This window comes from Protopterus annectens, chromosome 2.part0 (genome assembly GCF_019279795.1).
Source record: "Protopterus annectens isolate FY-2018-M chromosome 2.part0, PAN1.0, whole genome shotgun sequence".
NCBI classification, from domain to species: Eukaryota; Metazoa; Chordata; order Ceratodontiformes; family Protopteridae; genus Protopterus; species Protopterus annectens.
This window is the reverse complement of record NC_056728.1, coordinates 218,953,999-218,979,595: the sequence shown is the minus strand read 5'-3', so window position 1 is coordinate 218,979,595 and position 25,597 is coordinate 218,953,999. Positions and strand designations below refer to the sequence as shown.

Here is a 25,597-nt window from a genome sequence, read left to right as displayed (position 1 = left end):
TAGCTGGTGCCAGAGCCATGGCCTGAAGTTAAACGCCAAAAATGTATAGTCATACCCTTCGGGAAAAACAAGGTAACCCCAAGCTACCATATAGGTGGCAATCCACTAAGCACAGAAGAGGTTATCAGGGACCTGGGGACCCAGGTTGACAGTGGCCTTTCTTTTGACACTCACATTGCTAAAGTGGTTAGAAAGACCTTCTACATTGCCCACCTGATCATGAAGGGATTCACATCCAGATCTAGTGAGGTCATTGTTCCCCTGTACTCTTCACTTATCAGACCAATGATCGAGTACAATGCCCCATTCGGGATGTATCTCACCAGACATCTGCAGCAATTGGAGAGACCCCCCAAAAGTTCCTCACCAAAAGGATAAAGGGACTCCAAAATCTGTCATATGCTGCCAGATTGAAGAAACTCCAGCTCTATTCAGTCGCATACCGTCTGCTCAGAGGTGACATGTGCCTGACATACAAGGCCATGTCCAACCCGGAATTAATGGACATGCTCCACCTCAAAAAATCCAAATCCACCAAAACCACTAGAGCAAGCGACTTAAACCTTAGCACGGATATCAATAGGACGTGCTGGAGGGATAGATTTATCACTCAGAGACTCCCTATGCTGTGGAATAAAATCCCGGTCCATGTGAGGCAGAGCACCTCGCTGACTCTGTTCAAGAGAAATCTAGACCTTTGGATGGGAGATCGTAGGTTTACCCCGGGAATCATCTCTGTGTCACTGCTGGACAGAGGCACAACAAACTAATGGGCACAGTATTTTTTCATATAAGGGGTGGCGTAAGCCACAAAAATTTGGGCTAGGCTTATAAATGCCTTAGGGCAGATAGCCTAGTATAAACCTATGAACCTATGACTTGATTTGCTTGAGGCTTGCTGAATGGAGGACCTGTGTTTGTTTGACATGCTTGAGCCCACCACAGAAATTCCTTTTGCAGACATGGAATTAGTGGTATTATTGTTTCCAAACTGTGGCTGTGTTGAGACCATATGTTTTTCAGGTACCATTGTAGTTTCCTCATATGCAGCTTTGCACATGGGATTAGTAAGATGCAAGATGCCATGAATCCCAGAGCCTGCAGGATTTTCCTTGCAGTCAGCCTGGTGCAATTTGCTAGTGTTCTGAAGTATTGAATTAGTTGCCTCTGCTTCTCTGGCGTGAGGTAGGCCATCTGGGTGTTTGTGTCCAAACTGGCACCCAGGAAAATTATCTTCCAAGAGGGTATTAGCCTTGATTTCTTTTTGTTGACTGTATCCCAGAGAGTTCAATAACATTATTACATAAGCCAGATGTTTCAGAAGAATGTGCTTGCTGTCCGCTTGGATCAGGCAGTCGTCCAAATAGGGATATATTTGTATCCCTTGAAGTCTGCAATAGGCAATTACTGATGCCAGGCATTTCATGAATACTCTGGGTGCAGTAGATAAGCCAAAGGGCAATGCAGAGAATTGATAATGGGTTGAACCTGCAAGAAAGCTGAGGTACCTTCTGCAATTTTGTCTGATTGGGACATGCAGGTATGCCTCCTTGAGGTCCAATGTTACTAGCCAAGACTCCTTGCCCAGCATAGGAAGAAGTTGCTGTAGAGTGAGCATCTTGAATTTTGGTACGAGTAGAAATGTGTTTAGGATGGATAGATCCAAAATAGGTCTCCAATCTTTTCCCTTCCTTGGCACCAGAAATAGCCTGGAATAAAAACCTTGACCTTGTTCGTGCGTAGGTACCTCTTGAATAGCTTTCATGTTTATGAGATCTGTAATTTGCCTTTGTGCCTCTGCCCTTTGTGTGGCAGGTTTGGCATGCCTCTCATGTTTGGAAGGGTGTGAAAATGGAATTTGTAGCCTCTGTTTATAATGTCCAGGATCCATTTGTCCTTTGTGACAATATGCCAATTTTTTGAAAATAATGCCAGCCTTTCCTCCTAAGGGGGCTGCCATTTGAGACCTGGTTGGCATGCAAAGGGGAAAGTCATTGGGTTTGCTTTCTGAAAGACTGAGTTGTCCTCACCACCTCTTTGTGTAGGAGCTTGCCATTGTCTGCCTCTATACGATCCTTGGGATTGTCCTCTGCCTCTCGGGCGTCTTTATCTGCCTCTTTGGGGTCTGTCTGTGGCAGGAAAGGACCAGTTTTTGGAAGGCCAATTTCTACTAAAACGTGGAGGTTGAACCTGTAGAAATTCTCACACAGTTTGCATTGATTTAGCCTTTTCCTCCATTTTCCTTAATACCTCCTCAGCATTAGCACCAAATAGTACATCCTTTTGAAGGGGGGCGTCTAGTAATTTAGCTTTGACATGATCAGGCAAGGCTTGTTCCTTGAGCCAGGCATGCCTACGTATGACTGATCCTGTAACAGCAGCCCTACATGAGGCCTCTAGAGCATCAAAACCACATTGTAAAGTATGCTTCCCCACTTGTTCTGCACTATGCATCAAATCCTGCAACTCCTTCAAGTCTGGTTGTTCAGGTTGTGACATTTTACTTTTCAATTGTGATAACAAAAACTGTTGGTATTTTAGCATATGAAACTGACAGTTTAAGGCCCTCATGGATAAGGTAGCAGAGGTATATACCTTTTTCCCCCCACCTTTCTAAGGATCTGGAATCTCTCTCGGAAGGCAATGGATTTTTAGCAATGGAGGCCTTAACTCCCTTGGGGCCCTGTGAAATGGTTTCTGGGTCAGCAGCATGGCTTTTGTATAGAAATTGGTGTGAGTCAGGGACCCTGTAGTACCGGTCAGGCTTAACTGGAGCTGGAGGGAGAGAGTCCGGGTTAAGCCAGGCCTCCGAGTAAACATCATCTAGGATGTCCAAGACAGGAGGTATAGCCAGAGGCCTGTGCTGAGGAAGCAAGAGAAATTCCCTGAGCCTTTTCTTGGAATCTGAATAATCTTGGCCTTCCCAGTGGAGGTGTTCCCTTAAGGTATGCAAAGTTTCCCCAAATGAGTAATCCTCAGGGGGGATACAGAAGGGATGGACTCCTCCGCATCAGAGTCTTCAAAAGGGGAGTAAGAATGTTGCTGATCATCAGAGTGCTCTGAAATAATGGAGCCCTGATCAGAGGAGGGGGAATCTTCCTCCACTCTAGGCCTTTTGTCCGGAGGGGGCTGAGAACCTCTGATAAGAGTAATTAAATCCTCAGCCATTTTAAGCATCTGTTTCTTAGGCATGGGGCCTGGAGATGGGTCCTGTGTAGCTGGTCTCTTGGAGTGCATGGCTGCTTTAGACTTTGTGAAAGCCTTGATGGAGAAAGAAGAAGGTCTGAAGACACCTTGAGTGGAGGTGGACCTGTCCACATTTTGAGTTTCAGCGCCAAGAGTGGCTTCGGTATCTGTAGTCGGGGTGTGGGCAGAGGAGCCTGCGACCTCGGGCACGACCTCGGATACAGGAGACACCGTCAAAGACAGGTCGTCGGTAGTCAGGGGCTGCGTAGGCGCCTCGCTGAGAACCGGACCACGTGTAGTCGGCTTTGGCATGGTGTCGGTAGAGGCCGCGGACCTCGTGTGTCGGTCCTTGTCTTTGCATTTTTTAGACAAAACCGGAGTCGGAGTATCCGACGACATAGTATAGTTAAATGCTTTCCCAAAATAATGCTGGGCGAACTCCGCCCGACGCTTAATAGTGCGTTTGTTGAATGTAGCACAAAAGCTACAGACCGAGACGTCGTGGTCTGGGCCTAAACAAGGTATACAGACGGAATGGAAATCCTTATGCGGTATTTGCTTCCCACAAGAAATACAATTATTAACTTTGTCTGACATCGGTCTGAGGCAAGAAAAGTTTCCCCAACGGGGTACTTAGCTTTTAAGAAGACTTGGTTTCCAAATTTTCGTAATCTCAGGAGCTGGCCGACCGGCACTTGCGAACTGCTTCTGCTTCGGGCACCGCGCGGCAAGAAAGACTGAAGAAAATGGTGTCAGCTGGTTCCTTTATAGCCCTGTCGCACTGACGTCAGGGAAGAAGCAACGACAACCGATGCCGGACCTAGACTTTGGAATTCGGCCGACCGAGGACCCGCCTGACGGCGGGAGAACCCATCTGTTATGACTGCAGCTGTATGCACGATGAACATCTCTTCTTAGAAGTAGCTTTGGCACTGAGTCTAGGTACGTCCACAATCCTGAAGCCAGTCTCTTTGTAAGGCAGAACTGAAGCAGGCTGACACCTTGAAGGAACGTTGCACGTAAAAGATCGCTCGTCAGAAGCTGAGGTCTGCTGAGCAACTCCGGACCAGACCAATTAACTGAAAGCCAAGGCCTGTGCAGAAGTTGAGGGACCTGACAGCATGTCAGACTCCATACAGGTCTTGACAGACCTGCTCCACCACCTTGGTCACAGAAAAGGGTGCGAAAGCGCCTCGCTTTTCTCAGTGATAACGAGCCTTGGGGAACTGGCAGATGGTGAATGGTCGTCTGAGGCCTTAAGTTTGGGTTTTTATTCCTCGTCATTCCTACGCTTAGGAAGCTCAACCTTGGGATGAATGGTGGATGCCACAGAAAGTTGTGAAGATGACGGCAGAGTAAGATGCCTAGCTAAGATTTCAGCCCGGCAGTCCTAGAATTGAAACTGTTGCAAAAATGGCAACTAGGGACATCATGATCCAGACCTAAAGAGGTTACACACAAAGTACAGTTGTGTACACTTACCTTAAATGTAGATGTTAGTGTATTCACTGTTGCAGTCATTACATCTGGGTAACCTGCTGGCAGGTTGCCCTCAGTCGGCCTGAATTCCAAAGTCTTGGGTCCTGTGTCGGATGCTGTCTTCTCATCCATGACGTCAGGTCGTCAGGGGTATAAAACATGCAGCCGACACCATTTTCTTTAGTTTTTCTTGCCACCGATGTCAGGTGCCCCCAAAAAGGTAGCAATATTCTAAATATATAAAAATACATGCATCAATATAAACTTTACCTTCATCTACAAGAAAATACACCACACAGGTTGTAGAAAATAGAGAAGGAAAGATAAACTGTAGAATGACAGGGGGATGGCAGGAGGGTAACCTGGACTGCAACAGTGACTACACTCTAATATCTACATTTATGGCAAGTTTACACAACTGTACTATGTTCTTCGTGTTTCACTGTTGCAGTCATTACATTTAGGCAGAATCCCAAAGCTATGGTTGGGGAGGCTGGAGCTAAATAGCATTAGGTGAGGCTATAAGGCCCTGCAGCACTGCAGTGGCAAAACCTGCCCTGGACCTAGAGTAGAGAGGCAAATGGTAATGCCCTGTAAAGGTGTGAACAGAACTCCAAGTAGCAGCCTCTAGAATGTACTTGGTTGGTACTCCTCTGAGGAAGGCTGCTGAAGTAGCTGCAGCCCTGGTGGAGTGAGACCTAATGCCCTTGGGCACAGGTTTGTCATCATGTAAGTAGCAGAAACGGATGCAATGACTTATCCACTTTGAAATTGTTTGCTTTGAAATAGCCTTTCCTTCTGATCCTGCAGCATATGACACTAGTAATTGCTCAGCTTTTCGTCCTGCTCAAGTAGAATCTTAGCTGTCTGTGTACGTCCAAGGAATGCAGAATTCTCTCCCCTTTGTTCTGCGGATTTGGATAAAAAATTGGCAGATGAATTGTTTGGTTAAGAGCCACACTGGAAACGACCTTACGCATAAAAGTAGGATTTGTCCTCAGAGACACCCTGTCTGGGTAAAATATGATAAAAGGTTCTACAGCCATGAGGGCCTGTAACTCTGAAACTCTTCTTGCTGAAGTAATTGCTAGTAGCAGAGCTGTCTTCCACGATAAGACCTTTATATCAACGGTAGCAGCTGGTCCAAATGGAGGCAGGGTGAGCTTTTCCAACACATAACTGAGGTTCCATGCAGGTAATGGTGATCTTTTAGGAGGCCTTAAATTTTTGGCTCCTCTAAGATACTGCTTTAGTAAAGGATGAGAAAAGATTGGTGGCTCTGTATTGTAATGAACCGAAATGGCAGAGGCATGGATTTTGGATTGATGAGAAAGATGGGCCTTTGTCAAGCATCTCAGTTAAGTATTGTAATATCTGAGGAATATGCGGTTCTGCTGTATCAGTTCCTTGTGCATGATTCCAAGCACATAATCTCTTCCATTTGTCAGCATAAGATTTTCTAGTAATAGGCCTGCTGGCTTCCAAAATGACATCCATCACAGCTTTACTGAGAGGTGTCGTCTGTATGATTACAGGATTAGCCATGCTGCCAGGTTCAGAGTCTGTAGTTGATTGTGCAGGATCAGACTGTTTTGCTGGGGCAGTAGTTGTGGTTTGTGAGGCAAGGTCCAAGCTGGGTATTGAGACAAGTTCCTTAGGATTGGGTATCAGTATTGGCGGGGCCAGTCCGGGGCAATTAATATCATCTTTGGCTTCTCTTGTCTGACATTTAGGAGGACCTTGGGTAGAAGAGGCAGAGGAGGAAAGGCGTAAACTGATAGGTTTTTCCAACTGAAGGTTAGGGCGTCCACTTTCCATGCTGGTCTGTGATAAGTCCTGGTGCAGAATCTTTTCAGTTGATAATTTTGAGGAGAGGTAAATAGGTCTATGTCTGGGCTCCCCAATTTCTCTGTTATGCTGAAGATGTGTGAATTTAGTTTCCACTCATGAGGATCCATAAGGTTTCTGCTTAAGTCTGCCGGAGTGTTTTGTTTTCCTGGTAGGAATTGAGCTTGAAGATTTATTTGGTAGGTCAAAGCTGTGTCCGACAGTGCCATGGCTACTCTGCAAAGGGAGTATGTGTGTGTGCCCCCTTGCTTGTTTATATACCACATGACTGTGGTGTTGTCCATCTTTATCAGTAGTTGTCCTGGATGAAGCAAGTCCTTGAAGGCTGTTAGGGCATTTTGAACAGCTAGCATCTCCTTCTGGTTGATATGTAGATGCATTTGATTTGGTGCCCATATGCCCTGAATGCATCTTCCTGCCATGTGGGCCCCCAGGCATAATCTGATGTGCCTGTTAAGGTTTGGCTGGCAGGGGGTAGAGTGAAGGGCTGTCTCATGTTTTGGTGACAGGCCTTTGCCCACCATAGAAACTCCTGTTGCAGGCAGGGGATGAGAGGAATCATGGTTTTCAGACTGTGTGAATGTTGACTCCATAAACTTTTTAGGTACCATTGAAGTTTCCTCATATGCAGTCTTGCATATGGAATTAGTAGGATGCAGGATGCCATAAAGCCCAGAGACTGCAGAATGAGTCTCGCAAAAGACTGGGTTTTTGTTGCCATCAGTTTGAAGTAAGTAGTCAGTTAGCTTACCTCATGCCAGACAAACAAAGGCATCTGGGCAGTTGTATTCAAGCCTGTACCCAGGAATAGTATCTTTTGAGAGGGTACTAGTTGTGATTTCTTTTAGTTTACTGTGTACCCCTAGGCATGTTAGAAGCCTTTTCACAAACGCCAGGTGTCGTAGAAGAGTGTCCTTGTTCTCTGCTTGAATGAGACAGTTGTCCAAGTAAGGATATATTTGAATACTTCTTTGTCTGCAAAATGCAATTACTGGTGCCAGGCACTTTGTGAAGACCCTGGGCACAGTAGATAAACCAAAGGGCAGTGCAGAGAATTGGTAATGCATTAAGCCAGCCTTGAATCTGAGGTAACTTCTGCACGACCGTCTTATTGGGAACATGCAGGTATGCCTCTTTTAGGTCTAAAGTCACCAGCCAAGCCTTCTTGCCCAGCATGGGCAGAAGCTGTTGCAAAGTGAGCATTTTGAATTTTGGAATGTCCAGGTATGTGTTCAAAATCGATAAATCCAGTACTGGCCGTCAGGCATTGTCCTCTCTGGGTACCAGGAACAGTCTTGAGTAAAAAACATGTCCTTTTTCCTGTTCTGGTACTGTCTGAATGGCCCCCATATCCATGAGGGACATAACCTGTTTCTGTGCCTCTGCCCATTGTTTTTTTGTCAGATCTGGCCAACCATTTGCCATTGGCAGAGTGTGGAAATGGAATCTGTATCCCTGTGATACGATGTTTAGTACCCACTTGTCCTGGGTTATTAACTGCCAATTTTGAACAAAAAGTGCTAATATTCCCCCTATGGGTGCTGCCAAAAGATAAGTGCTTGGTGTAGGCAGAGGGAAGTCATTGGGATTGCTTTCTGTAGGTTTGCACTTTATCTCCTCCAGATTTGGAGGTGGATCCGCCCCATTGCTTTGACCTGTATGAGTCTTCAGCCTGGAACCCTTAGGGCGTCTGGATTTGCCCCTTTGAGCTCTGTCTGACACAGGAAAGGACCAATTTTTTGTAGCACAGTGTCTACTGAATCTAGGTGGCTGCACTTGTAAGAAATCTTTAACAGTTTGCATAGACTTAGCTTTGTCTTCCATTTTCTTTAAAACCTCTTCTGCCTTAATACCAAACAGAGAATCATGCTGTAAAGGTGCATCTAGCAATTTAGCTTTAACATGATCAGGCAAATTTTGTTCCTTTAACCAGGTATGCCTCCTAATCACAGATCCAGTAACTGCAGCCCTGCAGGAGGCCTCTAAAGAATCAAAACCACATTGCAAAGTATGCTTTCCAACTTGTTCAGCTGCATGCAATAATTCCTGCAATTCCTTATTTTCTGCACATTCTGAAATCAACATCAGTTTTTGTTTCAACAATCCCATAACACGTTGGTACTTAATCATATGAAATTGACAGTTTAAGGCCCTGATTGCCAAGGTTGCAGATGTATAAACCTTTTTTTCCCCCATCTGTCCAGTGCCCTTTAATCTCTTTCGGAGGGGGTAGGTTTTTTTTTGCTGTTGTGGCCTTAACTCCCTTTGGACCCTGTGAAATAGTTTCAGGATCAGCAGCAGGGTTTCTAAATAATAAAAATTTATAAAAGAGTCAGGGACCCTGTAATACCTGTCAGGCTTACTGGGAGCCGGAGGTAAGGAGTCAGGGGTCAGGTTTGACTCCGAAAACAAATCATCCACAATGTCTAAAACAGGGGGAATGGCTAAAGGCTTGTGATGAGGGAGAAGGAAACCAGAGTCTCTTTTTTGATTCTGAGAAGTCTCGACTCTCCCAGTGAAAATGCTCCCACAAAGTATGCAAGGTTTCTCCAAATGAACAATCCTCAGGAGGAGATACAATTGGAATCGACTCAGCATCAGAATCCTCATAGGGAGGTAAAGAAAATTCCTGATCAGAAGAAACAGAAAACTGATCTGAAGATTCATAGTCAGTGTCTTGCCTTGGCCTCTTATCTGGAGGGGGATGGCTACCCCTGATCAAGGTAATAAGGTCTTCAGCCATTTTGATCATCTGTTTTTTAGGCGTAGAGGCCTGTGCACATGGCTCAGGTGTCGTTTTTTTAGTTTTAGAAGGTGTCTTTGCCTTTGGTTTTGCAGCTTTCGTCAGTTTGATATAAAAATGTTGAGGTCTGAATACACCCTCAAAAGCTGGTGCCTGCTCAGCGGCTCCGGACCCATCCGAGGGAGATACATCCGTTGGTCCAATACCTTGAGTATCTTGTGGCATGCCGGATTCCACATGGGTGTCGGTAGAGGCCTGCGACTCTAAGGTAGCGGGTATCAGGGTCTGCGAAAGCACCTCACCGAGTACCGGCGACTGGCTTAGGAGAAGCTTCGTCATCGGTTTTGGATCTCGACTGCCTTTCTCTATCCTTTTTTTTGCGTTTTTATGTACTCCGGTAGTCGGACTGCTATCCGACATTTCTGGGTAGTTAAATCGGTTTCCAAAATACTTAGATACAAAAATATATCGACGCTTAATAGTGCGTTGGTTAAATCTAGCACAACTGACAGCCAGGCACATTGTGATCAGGGCCTAATCAAGGAATACAGTATAAATGGAAATCCTTATGAGGTATTTGCTTCCCACAAGTAATACAATTAACTTTTTCTGACATCGGTAAAAAGCAAGAAAAAAGTTTCCCCAACGGGGTACTTAGCTTTAGTGAAGACTTCGGTTCTGAAACTCAAACTTGAATATTTCAGTAGTCGGACGACCAGCACTTGCTAAATGCTTCTGCTTTGGGCACAGCGCGGCAAGAAAGACTAAAGAAAATGGCGTAGGCTGCATGTTTTATACCCTTGACGTCATGGAAGAGAAGACAGCAACCGATGCAGGACCCAAGACTTTGGAATTCAGGCCGACTGAGGGCAACCTGCCAGCAGATTACCCAAATGTAATGACTGCAACAGTGAAACACGAAGAACATCGTATGAAAGTCTCGGTGTGGAATTTGCTTATCACAGTGGAGTCAATTGCTAACCTTACCTGATACGAGTTAAAGCAAGAAAGAGTTCCTCAATGACCTCTCTTGGGTGCGGACTGACAGATGCACTGAAACACTGCTTCGGGATCCAACAGTAAGAAAAGGCTGACATCATGGTGTCGGTTGGCTCTCTTTATACTAAAACATACTGATGTCAGGGTAGGATGTTCATCAGCCTTAGGAGGACCTGGTAGTCGGGCCTGCCAAGGGCTTACACAGCAGGAAATCCCATGAACATAAATAGTTTTTGTCCCCTGCATGAAAATTTAATATGGCTGCCAAATGTACTTCAGTAGTAGAATATCTTGCACCTTCCTTGAAAAGAGAAGCTAGAAAGTCTAGCACAGCAGAGACAGGGGCAGTAAAACGGTAATGTTTCTCAGAGCTCAAAATGAAAATCTCCATTTACTCTTGTAAATCCTTTTGGCAGAATCTTTTTGCAACGATAATAGTATGGCACATACTGGGGAAGAAAACCTGTGCTGTCTGGCTAATGGGGAAACCACGTGTGCTTAGTTTAAGGGCTGGGATATTGGGATGATTTGTCCCCAAAGGGTGTGACAAGGTCTGGAGTTGGGTCCACTATCCAGGAAGGATAATGAAGATAAGGAAAAGGAAGGGGAACCACACCTGGTGAGGCCAGAAAGGGGCAAGGAGGATGACTGAGCTCTTCAACTGATTTGTTTTCTGTAAAAACTCTGGGATCAGAGGTAGTGGGGGGCAGGCGTAAAGGAGACCAGATAACCAAACGTGAACTACAGCATCTCTCAGCATGGCAAAATGCCAGCCACACTTGTGCGGAGATGTAAAGAGGTCACAGCAAGGGTAGCCCCAACGATGGAAAATTTTCTCTGCCAAACTACTTCATCTTAACAACCTTTATGCTTCCTCTCCATCATAGTCTTACTTATTACTCAATTCTCTAACAAGTGTAACATATCACTTCTAGATGTATTACTTAACTGCTTCTCCATATCACTCTCCTTTATCTTCCTTTCTTATCTACATCTATACTATATTTTCTTTATTTTCTTAGCTAGTATTCTTTAGCAACAATTAAATGTAACTTCATATTAATTATACTAAGTCTAGTCAAATATGTGTAGCCTTTTTTATACGTACTTAATTTCCACCTCATATTATTTCTGTTTTCTTTACGGAAAATGTATTTGTATTCTAAATATGTACTTCTGTAGATGTGAACTTTATTTGAAATGTGTGGAGCTTTTCTCTCCGGGCCTCTACTGAAAATGGACATATATCCAGCTAGACTAGCCCGGTCAACAAATGTAAAATAAATAAAATAAAAAAATTGATTGCGAGTTCACTCTTGAGGCATCAGAATGGACCTGCTGAGTTTGTCCACTAGTATGCTGGATTTCCCTGGAATGTGTGTTGCTACTAGTTAGCGGTTGAAGGAGGCAGCCCACTGCCATGCTCTCAGCAAAGTGGGTAAGATCGGGCTTTCCCTTGCTTGATGTGCCAGTCCACAGACATGTTGTCGCTTTGAATCGTATTGGTCCCTAGAGTAAGAGCATCTTAAAATGCCTGCAAAGCTAAAAAGACTGCTCTCATCTCCAGAACATTTATATGTGAATTGGTCTCTTGGGGGGGGGGGGGGACCATGTCTTGGACTGTCCTTCTCAAGTAATGCCCCCTCCAAATGGGGGCATCCCTTGTCACTGTGGCCAATGGTGTGGGGGGGGGGTGCGACAAAAAGCCAACCTGGGTAAATGTCGTCCGACTGGATCCACTAGTGAATATGGTGTTTGTATACTCAGCTAAGTACGACTGGAAACGGGTTGTTCAAGAAAAGAACACTGAACATCTAGAATTCATTGAAGTAAACTCAAAGTAGCATGCTAAAGGGAGTGGAACAATTGCCACTGCCATGGAACCTAAAGCTTGAAGAATTAGCCTGGCAGGAGGACGAAGAGAGAGAATCTGATGAACATGAGATCTGAGTGTGCTCGTATATGATGTGAAGGTTAGGAAGCAATCTGAGTTGTGTTCAGCTGTGCACCAATAAACTTCAGGCTCTGTACTGGTGTCAAATTCGATTTGGCAAAATTGACTGTTACACCATGTGAGTAACAAATAGTCCCTGGACAGTTCTAGGAGATGCATGGTTGCATGGTTGGGGTGGTGAGAAGCCAGTCATCTAAGTATGGAAACACTCAGAATAATGTCCGTCTCAGGTGAGCTGCTACCACTGCCATGCACTTGGTAAACACCCTGGAGGCTGTGGCGAGTCCAATGGGTAGGGCTCCGAACTGGAAGTGACTGGCTCCCAGAGCGCTTTTCTATTTGGATGCGATAATATAGGTCCTGCATATATATGGAGCACATCCAATCATTCCTGCATAGAAACGGCAGAATGAACCGAACTGCGACCACTGGGCACATTGATTCAATTTAGTTAGATCCAGAATTGGTTTCTGGTTTCCTGTCTTTTTTGGCACTAAAAAGATGCACAAGTAAGTTCTGAATTCTATTTGGTCTGATGGGACCTCCTGGATGACTCTTAACAGCTTTCAAATCTCTTGTGCTACAGCTTCCCTCTTACTGGGTGGAATTTTGGGAAGCTTGGTTCTTTTGGAAGTTGGAGCCGGGGAAAAGGGTATGAAGCAACCTCTGGATATTATGTTTAGCACCAAAGTATCTTTTGTTACAGCAGGCCCAGGCTTCTGGGTGCAAGGACAAACATCCCCCAACAGCCTCCAGTTGTGGGCAGGTCCGGCAGCACTTCAGGAGCGCTGAAAGGGTCTTATCTGCAAAGCAATCTCGGAAACCTTGACTTTGCAGGCCTCCTCGACCTAGAGGGCGGTGTCTTCTGTTAAAACTCCTCCTCTGCCTCTGAAGTTGTCTCCACATGATTCCTGGAAAGGTCCCTGGGATGTGCAGAAAGTACAGTTGTGTACACTTACCATAAATGTAGATGTTCGAGTGTATTCACTGTTGCAGTCATTACATTTGGGTTATCTGCTTGCAGGTAGCCCTCAAGTCGGCCTGATTAAAGTCTTGGGTCCTGCGTCAGTTGCTGTCTCTTCAGATAAGGTCGCTAGGGGTATAAAACATGCAACAGACGTCATTACATCAGTTTTTCTTGCCCCAGATGTCAAGTGACCCCCTAATGGGAAGCAATTAAATCTATAAATATACAAGGTTATACCTCAAACAAAAAAGCAAACACATCAAAAAGCTTTTAAGCATTGAAAAGGAGAGAAGAGGTATAGCCAAACGAAGTCAGGGGGCTGGAGGGAGGGTAACCAGGACTGCAAAAGTGAATACACTCTAACATCTACATTTATGGTAAGTGTACACAACTGTACTATGTTTTATGTGTTTCACCGTTGCAGTCATTACATTTGGGTAGATTCCCAAAGCTAAGGATGGGAGGAGGAATTTAGATAACATTAGGACCAGCTATAAGACCCTGCAAAACTGCAGTGGCAAAGCCAGCTCTGGATTTAGAGAAAATTGGCAAATGGTAATGCTTGGTGAAAGTATGTACAGAACTCCAGGTAGCAGCTTCTAGATGTCCCTGGTAGGTACTCCTCTGAGAAAGGCTGAAGAGGTAGATGCAGTCCTGGTTGAGTGGGATCTGATCCCCAGTTGGATAGGTTTTTCATGGTGCTTATAGCAGAAGTGAATGCAATGGCCTATCCATTTGGAGATGGTTCGTTTTGAAATGGCCTTCTCCTCTGTCCCTGCAGCAAATGCAACCAGCAGTTGTTCAGATTTCATTTGAGGTTTAGACCTGTCCAAGTAGAATCTAAGTTGTCTGTGCACATTTAAGAAGTGTAGTATCCATTTCCCTTTGTTCTGTGGATTAGGAAAGAAGGTAGGCAAATGAATGGACTGATTAAAGGCCACACTGGATACCACCCTTTGGCATGAAAGAGGGATTGGTCCCGAGGGACACCCTGTCCGCATGAAAGATGATGAAAGGCTTCACTGCTATAAGGGCCTGTAATTCAGATACCCTTCTTGCTGAAGTGATGGCTAAAAGGGAAGCTGTTTTCCAAGAAAGGAATTTTAAATCTGCAGTAGCAGCTGGCTTGAAAGGAGGAAAGGTGAGTTTCTCCAATACAAAGTCAAGGTCCCAGGCTGGAGTTGGAGCTCTCATTGGTGGTCTTAAATTTCTGGCCCCTCTGAAGAACTGCTTGGGCAGTGGAAGAGGGGAGGTTCTGTGTTATAATGAGCTGAAATGGCTGAGGCGTGAATTTTTATTGAGGAAAAAGACAGCCCTTGTGAAGCATCTCAGTTAAGTATTGTAAAATCTGAGGTAAACTGGGCACTGCTGTGCTCATCCCTTGAGACTGGTTCCAGGCACAGAAGCTTTTCCATTTTTCAGCATAAGATTTTCTAGTACTAGGCCTCCTTGCCTCTAAAATGACATCCATCACTGGTTTACTGAGGGATGGTAAAGGAGAGCTTAGGTAATTAGCCAGGCTGCTAGGTTCCATGTTTGAAGCTGAGGGTGCAGAATCTGGTTCTCCTGCTGAGACAGCAGGGTAGGAGTCTGAGACAGGTGCCATGGGGCCAACAGTGACACACTGCGCAGGAGGGGGTACCAGTGTTGGTGTGGCCAAGCTGGTGCAATCAAAATAATCCTTGGTTTGTCATGTTTGATCTTTAATAGTACTTTGGAGAGCAGAGGCAGAGGAGGAAAGGCATAAACTGACAGGTTTTTCCAGCTGAAGGACAGAGCATCCACCTTCCAAGCTTGTCTGTGGGGAGTCCTTGCACAAATTGTTTCCAACTGATAGTTCTGGGGGGAGGTAAACAGGTCTATATCTGGGCTCCCTCATTTGCTTGTCAACAAGTTGAAAATCCTTCGTTCCAGTTTCCACTCGTGTGGGTCCATGAGGGTTCTGTTTAGTCCATCTGCCAGTGTGTTTAGTTTTCCTGGCAGGAATTGAGCTTGTAGATGCACTTGGTAGCTCAAGGCTGTGTTCCACAATGCCATGGCTAGTTTGCAGAGGGGGTAAGAATGTGTTCCCCCCTGCTTGTTTATGTAGTACATAACAGTGGTGTTGTCCGTCTACCATTAATTGTCCTGGAAGAATGTGGTCCTTGAAGGCTGTCAGAGCATTCTATACAGCTAACATTTCTTTATGATTGATGTGAAGGTGCATTTGAATTGGGTTCCATTTGCCCTAAATGCACTTCCCTGCCAGGTGCGCCCCCCCCCCCCCAAGAATAGTCTGATGCGTCTGTTGGGGTTTGGGCGGCAGGGGGTAGTGTGAATGGTAGTCCCTTGTTTTGGTGGCATGCCTCTGCCCACCAAAGGAACTCTAGGCATAGACAAGGAATGATAGGAATCATTGCTTCTAGATCCTGAGAATGTTGACACCACAGGCTTTTTAGATACCATTGTAGTTTCCTCATATTCAGTCTTGCATATGGAATTAAAAGAATGCAGGAGCCCATGAACCCCAAGGCTTGTAGTACTTGCCTTGCAGATAGCAGGGTTTTTGTGACCACTTATTTGGAGTAGGTTGTCAAGTGAATTTGTTTCTCTGGCATGAGGAAAACCATCTGGGAAGTTGTACTTAAGCTTGCTCCCAGGAATACAATTTGTTGAGAGGGTACCAGGTCGGATTTCTTTTCGTTTATGGTGTACCCCAGACAAGCTAGCACCGTCTGTACAAAAGCCAGATGATTCAAAAGTATGTCCTGGTTTTCTGCCTGAATTAGACAATCGTCCAGGTATTGGTATATTTGAATATTTCTTTGCCTGCAAAATGCAATGACTCGAGCTAGGCACTTCGGCTTATCTACTGCGCCCAGGGTATTCACAAAGGGCAGTGCAGAGAACCAGACAGTGCACGTAGCCTGCTTTGAAGCATAGGTATCTTCTGCAAGACTCCCCGATTGGGATGCGCAGGTATGCTTCCTTTAAATTTAATGTTGCCAACCAGGCATCTTTGCTTAGCACAGGAAGCAACTGGTGAAGAGTCAGCATCTTGAATTTTGGAATCACCAAAAAGGTGTTTAGAGTAGGCAGGTCCAGGATAGGACACCATGAATTGTCTTTTCTGGATACCAGGAAAGCTCTCTAGTAGAAAACTTGTCCCTTTTTCTCTTCTGGTACCAAATGAATAGCCCCTATGTTTAAGAGAGAGAGTACTTGCTTTTGGGCCTCTGCCCACTGGTTTGGAGATAGATCCGGCCAACTGCTTGGAGTTGGTGACATGTGGAAGTGAAATCTGTATCCTTGGGACACTATTTAAAACCCATTTGTCCTGGGTAATGAGTCCCCAGTTCTTTGCATGAAGTGCAATATTTCCCCCCAAAGGGGCAGTCCGTTGATAAGTGCTTGGAAGTTTTAAAAATAAGTCATTGAGAGTTTACCATAGGGGGGAGTTTTATTATTCCCAAATTTGGAAGGTGAGGCCCCCCACTGCTTAGTCCTGTACGTCCCCTGGGACTGAAGCCTGAGTGCTCTGCTGGATCTGGGTTTGGACTGAGAAGGTCTGGAAGAGGCAGGAAAGGACCAATTCTTAGAAGACCAAGGCCTACTAAATCTTGGGGGTTGTACTTGTAAAAAGTCTAATAGTTTGCATAGATTGAACTTTTTCTCCATTTTTTTTTTTTTAAGAACGTCTGCCTTATTGCCAAACAGGTGGCCCTGATTTAAGGGAGCATCCAGTAATTTCGCTTTAACATGATCTGGCAAGGATTGCTCCTTAAGCCAAGCATGCCTTCTAAGTACAAACCCAGTTACCACAGCCCTGCAAGATGCCTCTAGTGAATCAAAACCACATTGCAATGTATGTTTACCAACTTGTTCAGCAGAATGCATAAAAATCCTGTAAATCCTTATTTTCAGCACAATAAGGAGTCAACATAATTTTCTGTTTAAGCAATCCAATAATATGCAGCTGATACTTTAACATATGAAAGTGGCAATTCAAGACCCTAATGGCCAAAGTCGCAGAAGTGTATGCCTTCTTACCCCATCTATCCAGCGCCCTGGAGTCTCTAACAGAGGGGGTAAGATTTTTGGCAGTAGTAGCTTTAATGCCCTTGGGTCCCTGTGAAATGGTTTCAGGATCCGCAGTAGGATTTTTGAAAAGGAACTTGAGAGTCAGGAGCCCTGCAATATCTATCAGGTTTTCTGGAAGCAGAAGGTAGAGAGTCAGGGGCCATGCTAGATTCCGAAAAGGCTTCATCAACAATGTCCAGTACAGGAGGTATAGCTAAAGGCCTGTGCTGGGGCAGGAGTAAGAAATCCCTAAAAGCCTCTTTTTAGAATCAGAGAAATCCTGACTTTCCCCAACGAAAAAGATCCCTGAGAGTATGCAAGGTTTCAACAAAAGAGAAACCCTCTGTGGGGGGAAAGCAGAGGGAATAGAGTCCTCAGCATCAGAATCCTCATAGGTAGATAAGGGTAAATCCTGGTCATCAGAGGAATCAGAAATTTCAGAATCCTGGTCAGAAGTATCATAAGCAAACTCAGTCCTTGGTCTCTAAGAGAGGGAAGGTTGGCTTCCCCTGATTAAAGTAATAAAGGTCTTCAGTCATTCTTATCATTTGTTCTTTAGGCATAGAGGCCTGACCATGCGGTCAGGGCATCAGTTTTCTAGGCACAGTTCGAGTTTTAGGCCTTGAAGAAGAAGATGGCACCAGTTTAATATGCAAGTCAGTAGGCCTGAATACACCCTCATAAGCCGGTGCCTGCACAGTGACTTCGGACCCATCCAAGGTAGAGACATCCGCAGGTTTCACAGTTGAAGCATCTTGCGGCATATCAGACTCCGAATGGGTCTAAGTAGAGGCCTGCGAATCTGAAATAGTGGGTATCAGGGGCTGCGAAAGCGCCTCACTGAGTACCGGCGAACTGGGCGGCCTGTCTCTGTCTTTATCTTTGCATTTCTTCGGAATGTCGGTAGTCGGATGGCTTACCGAAGACATAGCAGGATAATTGAACTGAGCACCAAAAAATTTAGAAGCGCAAATATACCAACGACTGATAGTCTGTGGTTTAAATAAGGCACAAAACAGACAGCGAGGTACGTCGTGGTAAAGGCCTAAGCAAGGAATACAGTACGAATTAAAATCTTTATGAGGTATTTGCTTTCCACAAAAAATGCAATTATTTACTTTTACTGACATTGGTTTAGAGCAAGAAAAAGTTTCCCCAATGGGGTACTTGGCTTTTAGTTGAAGACTTTGGTTCTGAAACTCGAAAATGAAAATTTCAGGAGTCGGCCGACTGGCACTTGCAAACTGCTTCTGCTTTGGGCACCGCACGGCAAGAAAGACTGATGTAATGACATCAGCTGCATGTTTTATACCCCTGACGACCTGACGTCATGGAAGAAGAGACAGCAACCGACGCAGGACCCAAGACTTTGTTAATCAGGCTGACTGAGGGCTACCTGCAAGCAGATAATCTAAATGTAATGACTGCAACAGTGAAACACGAAGAACATCTACATTTTCTTGCCACCTCTATCATTTCTTGAAAAAGTTCGCTGAGGGGGAGAAAAATTTCTATGGCAGACAGGATCTTTACTTCTTGTTCACAGCAGTTAAGATTTTCTTTCACAGAAAAGTCAAAGGAGGATGTTCTATCAAAGGGCTCATTGATAAAAAATTATTTGAAAGGCTCCGCAAAGTCACATAGCCAAAAGCAGGCAGCCATGTCTCCTTATGACAATGCCTGAACCAGCCAACCGTGAGGCACCTTCTGCTGCATGAGAGATTAGCTTCATGGACATATTGGAAACTGACAGAACAGTGGCCAGCTAAGATTACGATTTTTTGACATCCTCTGCAGACATGGACTCCAAGACAGAGTTTAACAGCTCTTTTGACAAATCTCTCTGCAGACTTATAGTGTGTCCCAGATAGTTCAGGGACTCTGGGTGAAGGTCGCTGAAGCAAATACACACTTTCCAAATCTGTCCAGAGCCCTAGACTCTCGGGGGGGGGGGGTGGATAAAGGACCTATGTTAGCTCCTTTTTGGTGGCTACCACCACAACTATTGCATTGAAAGGGACTCCTTTGCTCCAGTGGGGTTTATTCTTTGGCAGGGCTAAAAACTTGTTCGGGCAGCACAAAAATGGTTCAACAGAATCCAGATCCTTCCATGCCTGGAAAGAGACTAAGTCGATGAACTCATCAGCCAGGGGAAGTTACCAAAGACGTACATGGGCCAGCCCTAAAAGCCTCCAAAAATACTGTCTCCTCTGGAGAAGGACCGTCGGTGGGCCAACCACCTTTCTGGTTAAGGATCTCTAAAATGTCTCCAAATGAGACATTAGGCGGTGATCCGGGGGGATTCTTCCGCAAAATCAGTATCTTCAGTGAGATATTCCCAAAAGGGAATCTACGTGCCTCCTCTTGCACGTTCTCTTCCTATGGACCTCTTCAGCACGATGTTCTGGGGAGTTGTCAGAAGAGAGAACAGACTGGAAGCTAGGTGGAATTGGCTGCCTCTGAGGAATAGGTCTGACAGAATCAGAACTCTGAAGCAATGAAGGAATAGGGGTAGGATCTGATGGGGGATGAGACCGGATCTGCAGAGTGAGAAAAGACTCTTTCCACAACCTCAAAAGCAGTCTGACCCAGAGAAGCCATGGCCACTCGCACCGAAGCCGAATGTTCGCATACAGGGAGATCATGACTCCGACCTGATCCGTGCTTTGATGAGGGAACCCAACCCAAGCTATCTAGCACAGATGCTCCAAGAAGCACAGATGGATCAGACATAACTGGACTAGACCCTGGCTCACAGATGTTTCGGCTCTGGGACTCGTCCCGATCTGAAAGTACAGGATCAGAACTGGTCAGGGATACTGGTCGGAAGTTGTAGTAATTCCCTTTAGATCTGACTCCAGAACTCTTGGAGCAGTTGGATCCTGGGGCTCTGAAATCAAAGGACAGATTGGAGAAGGAGATAAATCTGTGTAAGTAGTGTCAGGAAGACTCAAGAATCCAACAGGGGACAGAGCAAAGAACCCCCATCTGGATCTGAGCTCAAAGTAATTTTCACATCATCCTATCCACATCTGCTTCAGAGAGACTCTCGGAGGACCTGATGGATGAAGCAGATGATTGAGATCTGGAATGCTTTTTAGGTGTCTGAATAAGGAACTGTAATTTGAGTGATAGGATTGGCTGAGATGACAAAGTACAGTTTTGTACCTACCATAAATGTAGATGTCCGATAGGCATGCATCTGCAGTCCTTACAAATGAGTTGTCCTGTCGTCAGGCAACCCTTCGGTCGGCCGGATTCCAAAGTCTGGGTCTGGCCTCGGCTGATGTCGCACTTCACCCGACGTCATAGCTGCAGTTATTCGGGTATAAAGGTATCAGCCGACGCCATCTTCCTCAGTGTTTCTTGCCCCAGGTGCCAGGTGCCCTCTAGGAAGGCTAAATTTGGATAATTGCAAAAGTTTCCAAATAAGAGAGAGCAAATAAAAATAAACATGTATATACATATATACAAACAAATACACCATAATAGATTCCCCAGCTAGCTAGAAGATGGGTAAATACCCTAGGAGTACCTCAGAGGGAAGGAGGAGGGTAATCCTGACTGCAGATGCATGCCTATCGGACATCTACATTTATGGTAGGTACAAAACTGTACTATGACCTTCAAGGATGCATCTGCAGTCCTTACAAATGGGTAGAATACCATAGCCAAACTGGGGGAGGAGGAGTAATAAGATTATGGTGTAGTTAAGATCCCTTGCAAAACAGCAGTGGCAAAACCTGCTTGGGATCTGGAGTACAAGGGTAAATTATAATGCTTGGCAAATGTATGCACGGAGCTCCAAGTAGCAGCCTCTAAAATGTCTTTGGTAGCCACTCCTCGTAAAAAGCTGTGGTAGTGGCTGTAGCCCTTGTAGAGTGAGGTCTGATGTTTTCTGGAGTTTTCTTCCCATGGTAAGAGTAACAAAATCTAATGCAATTTCCTATCCACTTAGAGATTGTCTGTTTTGAAATTGCTTTTCCTTCCATTCCTGTTGCATATGCTACCAGTAGCTGGTCAGTTTTTCTATTGCTCTTGGACCTGTCCAGGTAGTAACGTAATTGTCTATGTACATCCAAGGTATGCAACAGTCTTTCTCCCCTGTTCTGTGGGTTGGGGAAGAATGTAGGCAGGTGGACAGCTTGGTTTAAAGATACCCTGGAGACCACCTTTGGCATAAAAGTAGGATTAGTTCTCATGGACACTATCTTGATGGAAGATCAGGAAGGGCTATACTGCCATTAACGCCTGCAGTTCTGAAACCCTTCTTGCTGAAGTGATTGCAAGCAGGAAAGCAGTTTTCCATGATAAGTACTGTAATTCTGCTGTTGCTGCTGGCTCGAAAGGAGGGAGTGTCAACTTTTCTAGCGCAAAGTTCAAGTCCCATGCTGGCAATGGTGGCTTCCTAGGTGGTTTTACATTTTTAATTCCTCTCAGAAACTGCCTGAGCAGAGGATGTGAGAAGACTGGAGGATCCAAGTTGTATTCTGCTGAAATAGCTGATGCATGAATCTTAATGGAAGAATAGGACAGGCCATTGTGGAAGAGCTCTGCCAAGTATTCCAGGATGTTAGCTATGTTTACCAGTGACACATTTTCTCCTTTGCAGTACTCCAAATGAGATATCTTTTCCATTTTGCTGAATAATTTTTTTCTTGTTGAGGGTCTGCGAGCCTCCAAGATAATGTCTTTAACCCTTTGAGATAAATCTGGGTTATTTGGTCTTATGCAATGTTCCAGGCAGCCAGCTGCAGTGTTTTCAGGTTTGGATGCAGGGTTTTGAAGTTGTTCTGTGTTAACAGTAAGGGAACTAGGGGCAGAGGCCATATTTGTTCCCGAGACATACTCCTCAGTAATGGGTACCAATGTTGCCTTGGCCAGTCTGGAGCTATCAGGATGATCCTTGGGCGGTCTTCTTTGATCTTCAATAGCACCTTGTGCATCAAAGGAAGATGTCGGAATGCATATGCTGCCAGCTTTTTCCAACTGAAAGATAAGGGGTCCACTTTCCAAGCAAGTGGGTGGTGCGTCCTCGTGCAGAATTTTTCAGTTGGTGATTGTGTGGGGATGCAAATAAGTCTATTTCTGGTAGTCCCCATTTCCCTGTAATGGTTTTGAAGATGTCCGGATGCAGCATCCATTCGTGGGCATCCGTGGTAGTTCTGCTTAGGATGTCTGCTAGTATATTTTCTTTTCCTGGCACAAAAATTGCTTGTAACTGAATGTTGTAGCTCAGGGCCACATTCCAGAGGTCCATTGCCATCCGGCATAGAGGGTATGAATGTGTGCCTCCCTGTTTGTTGATGTACCACATAACTGTGGTGTTGTCCGTCCTTATCAACAGTTGACCCTGTCGAAGAAATGTTCTGAATGTCTGTATCTTTAAATTTAAGCATGTGTTTGTCACACACCTACCAGCACTGGGTATCAAACCCCTGACAAGTATGTAGTGCTATCACAGTTCTATGCAGTTATTGGATGCGCTACATAGACTGGATCCGAAAGCTTTGGGCCTGATTAACTTTGATCCACCAATCTTGGAACTTTTGAAGGTGGCTGCGAGGAAGTCTTGGGAGATTTTAGAGGTGAACTTTTCTTGTGCTCCGTCAGAGCTTTTGAAGGTTTACTAGGGGTATGAGGCCCTGAAGAGGAAGATGAAGGAGAAAGCAAACCTTTAAGTTCAAGCTTAATACGCCTGTCAGCTATGGCTGAGTTGCATTCTGCATATACTGAGCATTTTGTATTTAAATGAGTTGCTCCCAAGCAATAAATTAACTCCTTGTGGGCATTTGAGTTAGGAGACTTTATGCCCAGAAGTGGTACATTTTTTGAAACCTGCCAGTTTGTCAGCCATGACAGTAATGATCCACAAAGAAAACAGTAGACAGATTTTTTTTTTTTTAAGAGAAAAATACCACCAATGACAAAAAACAAGAATACCCTGTTTAATAGGGTAGGAGTGACAGAAGAAAGGAAAAAATACAAAATACCAACAGTGGTATGTAGAGAGATACTATAAAAATAGTAGGAGCCTGACACAGAAACTCCAAAAAAATAAGAGGGAAGTTTAAGATTAGAGAACAGATGAAGAACTTAGACAAAAGTAATTAAAACTTTTTAATTTACAACTAAAGAAAACGCTGCGAGAAGGATCCCATGCCTGTGAGCAATGGCGGCAAATGAGATCTGCGCTGTTGGGGGTGGACTAGGGCATTATGGGTAGGAGGAGGAGCTCAACAGTTGTCTCCAAAGTTTGAAGCATGCTGCCAAGTTGGATCCCAGGATTGGATCCATAATCCATTCATTGTAGAAGAATGAAAAGGACATCAGATTTACCACTGTAACACTTCCAGTCAATTTTCCATTTCATTTACACAGCATTATGGGTTGCTTCTACTAGCACAGTGCCCTGAAACAATGCAGCCTTCAACCAAGGTCCTAGTCATCAAACAGCAGCCTAGCTATCAAAGGAGAAAAACATTCAGTGATTCATCCAATTTCCACCTGCAAGGTAAGCGAGCAGCTTAATTTCAGACTGTGTTTTAATACTGAATGTATACTGCAAATGGGAGAGATTTGCTAAATGAGCCTTGAACAAAGGACTAGACCCTTGTACCAGCCCATTCATGAAGTTCTAGATTTTCTAACTACACTGTTCCAAATCTGGTTCCTCTACATCCATGATTAAAGTCCATATAGCATCAATTTCAAATTTTCATTCAGGCCTGAATGGCTTTTCTCTAATGTCTTACAAGCTTTGTAAAGCTTGCTTAAAAGGACTCATGATACTTAAACATCCATTTAAGGAACCAGCTCCTGCTTGGGATCTCACTGTTGTTCTTCAGGCCCTTACTAAGACTCCCTTTGAACCATCAGCATCCTGTGACTTGAACTATTTGCCCTGGAAGGCTTTATTCCTGGTGGCTATCACTTCCACAAGAAGAGTATCTGAGCTGCAGGCCCTATCCTGCAAATCACCCTACTCGATTTTTTTTTTTTTTGCACTCAGAACAAATCCATTGTTTTTACCAAAGGTAGTATCCAAAACCAACATTAATCAGTCTCTACAATTACCAGTATTTTTCCCTAATTTTTCTAACAAAGGGGAATATGCCCTTCATTTGCTAGATGTACACAGACAACTATGTTTTTACCTTTCACAGGACAAACATTTTTAGAAAATCAAATGAGCTATTTGTAGCATTCTCTTCCCTCCATTTGGGTAATCCAGCTGCTAAGGTTACTTTAGCAAAGTGGTGCAGAGACTGCATCATGTTTATTCATCACTCTAAAGGTCTCCAACTTCCTAAACCAGTTCAAGACCATTCAACAAGAGCTTTTGGTAGCATCTACAGTTTTTCATGCCAGAACTTCTTTAGACATCTGTGCAGCAGCTACATGGTCTTCTCATCATAGCTTTATCACTCATTACAGACTAGAGATCAGGTCTCGAGGGGTCGAGCATCCTTTGGCTCTATGGTGCTTAGGAATATTCTTCCGTGAGACCTCCCCAAGGCGAAAGTAGCTAGGGATTCTGTCCCATTGTCAAGGATCGGGTGAAGATTGACAACATTGGATAAAGAAGTTATGTCTTACCATAACGTTCCATTTGTGACGTCAATCTTCACCAATCCTTGACATCCTCAACCGCCTTCCCCCATCCTAAATCTCTTAGTAGACTGATTACTCCTTAGCTAGTTTCCTTTTAAGGACTCATACCTGGCCTCAAGTCAATATTATCTTTAAATGACCACATTTTTTTCCGCCCATCTACTAATTTCTTGAGCAAACTCGATCTGAGGTAACTTTACAGAGGAGCATTATGGGTAGTGCCTGGCTCGAGAGTTTGGAGAGTGCGAGCTGGAAGATATGGCCGAGTCAGTTCCGAGGTTCAGAACAGAACCCACTGTCAAGGACTGGCTGAAGACTGACATCAGATGCTCTATTTATTTCTGTTGTTATAGTTCTGCCATGGAAGATGGTCTACAATGAATTGCAGAACACTTTTTGTGAAATTTTAAGGAGATTTGAAAAAAAAAAAAAGTGGAATAGTTAAACTAATTTAACTGCTGAAAAGAAATAAACAGCTTTGGGTACACGATGTAATGTTATTTTAAGCTTCACAGAAGCATTTACTTCATGACAGCTACACATTAGAGTCTAAACATTACATGTCTTTATATTTGTTGCACGTACAAGCAAACTTTGCTGAGGTAAGTAAAAACCTCACCCATAAAAAAAGAAAAATCCCCTTTTAATTAAAAAAGTTAATATGCAGAGTATGCCACTCAGATCCACTGACTTTTCTTCACCGAATGCTACTCTGGATGTCCTGTCTCTGAGAATGAGTTCCACCACA

General features: G+C 44.5%; 1 protein-coding gene across 2 annotated transcripts in view; it reads right to left on the bottom strand.

Annotated features, from left to right (window-relative positions):
* Positions 1-25,597, bottom strand: part of LOC122793025 (MOB-like protein phocein) — a 565,681-nt gene that overhangs the window by 143,008 nt on the left and 397,076 nt on the right. The window lies entirely within an intron of this gene.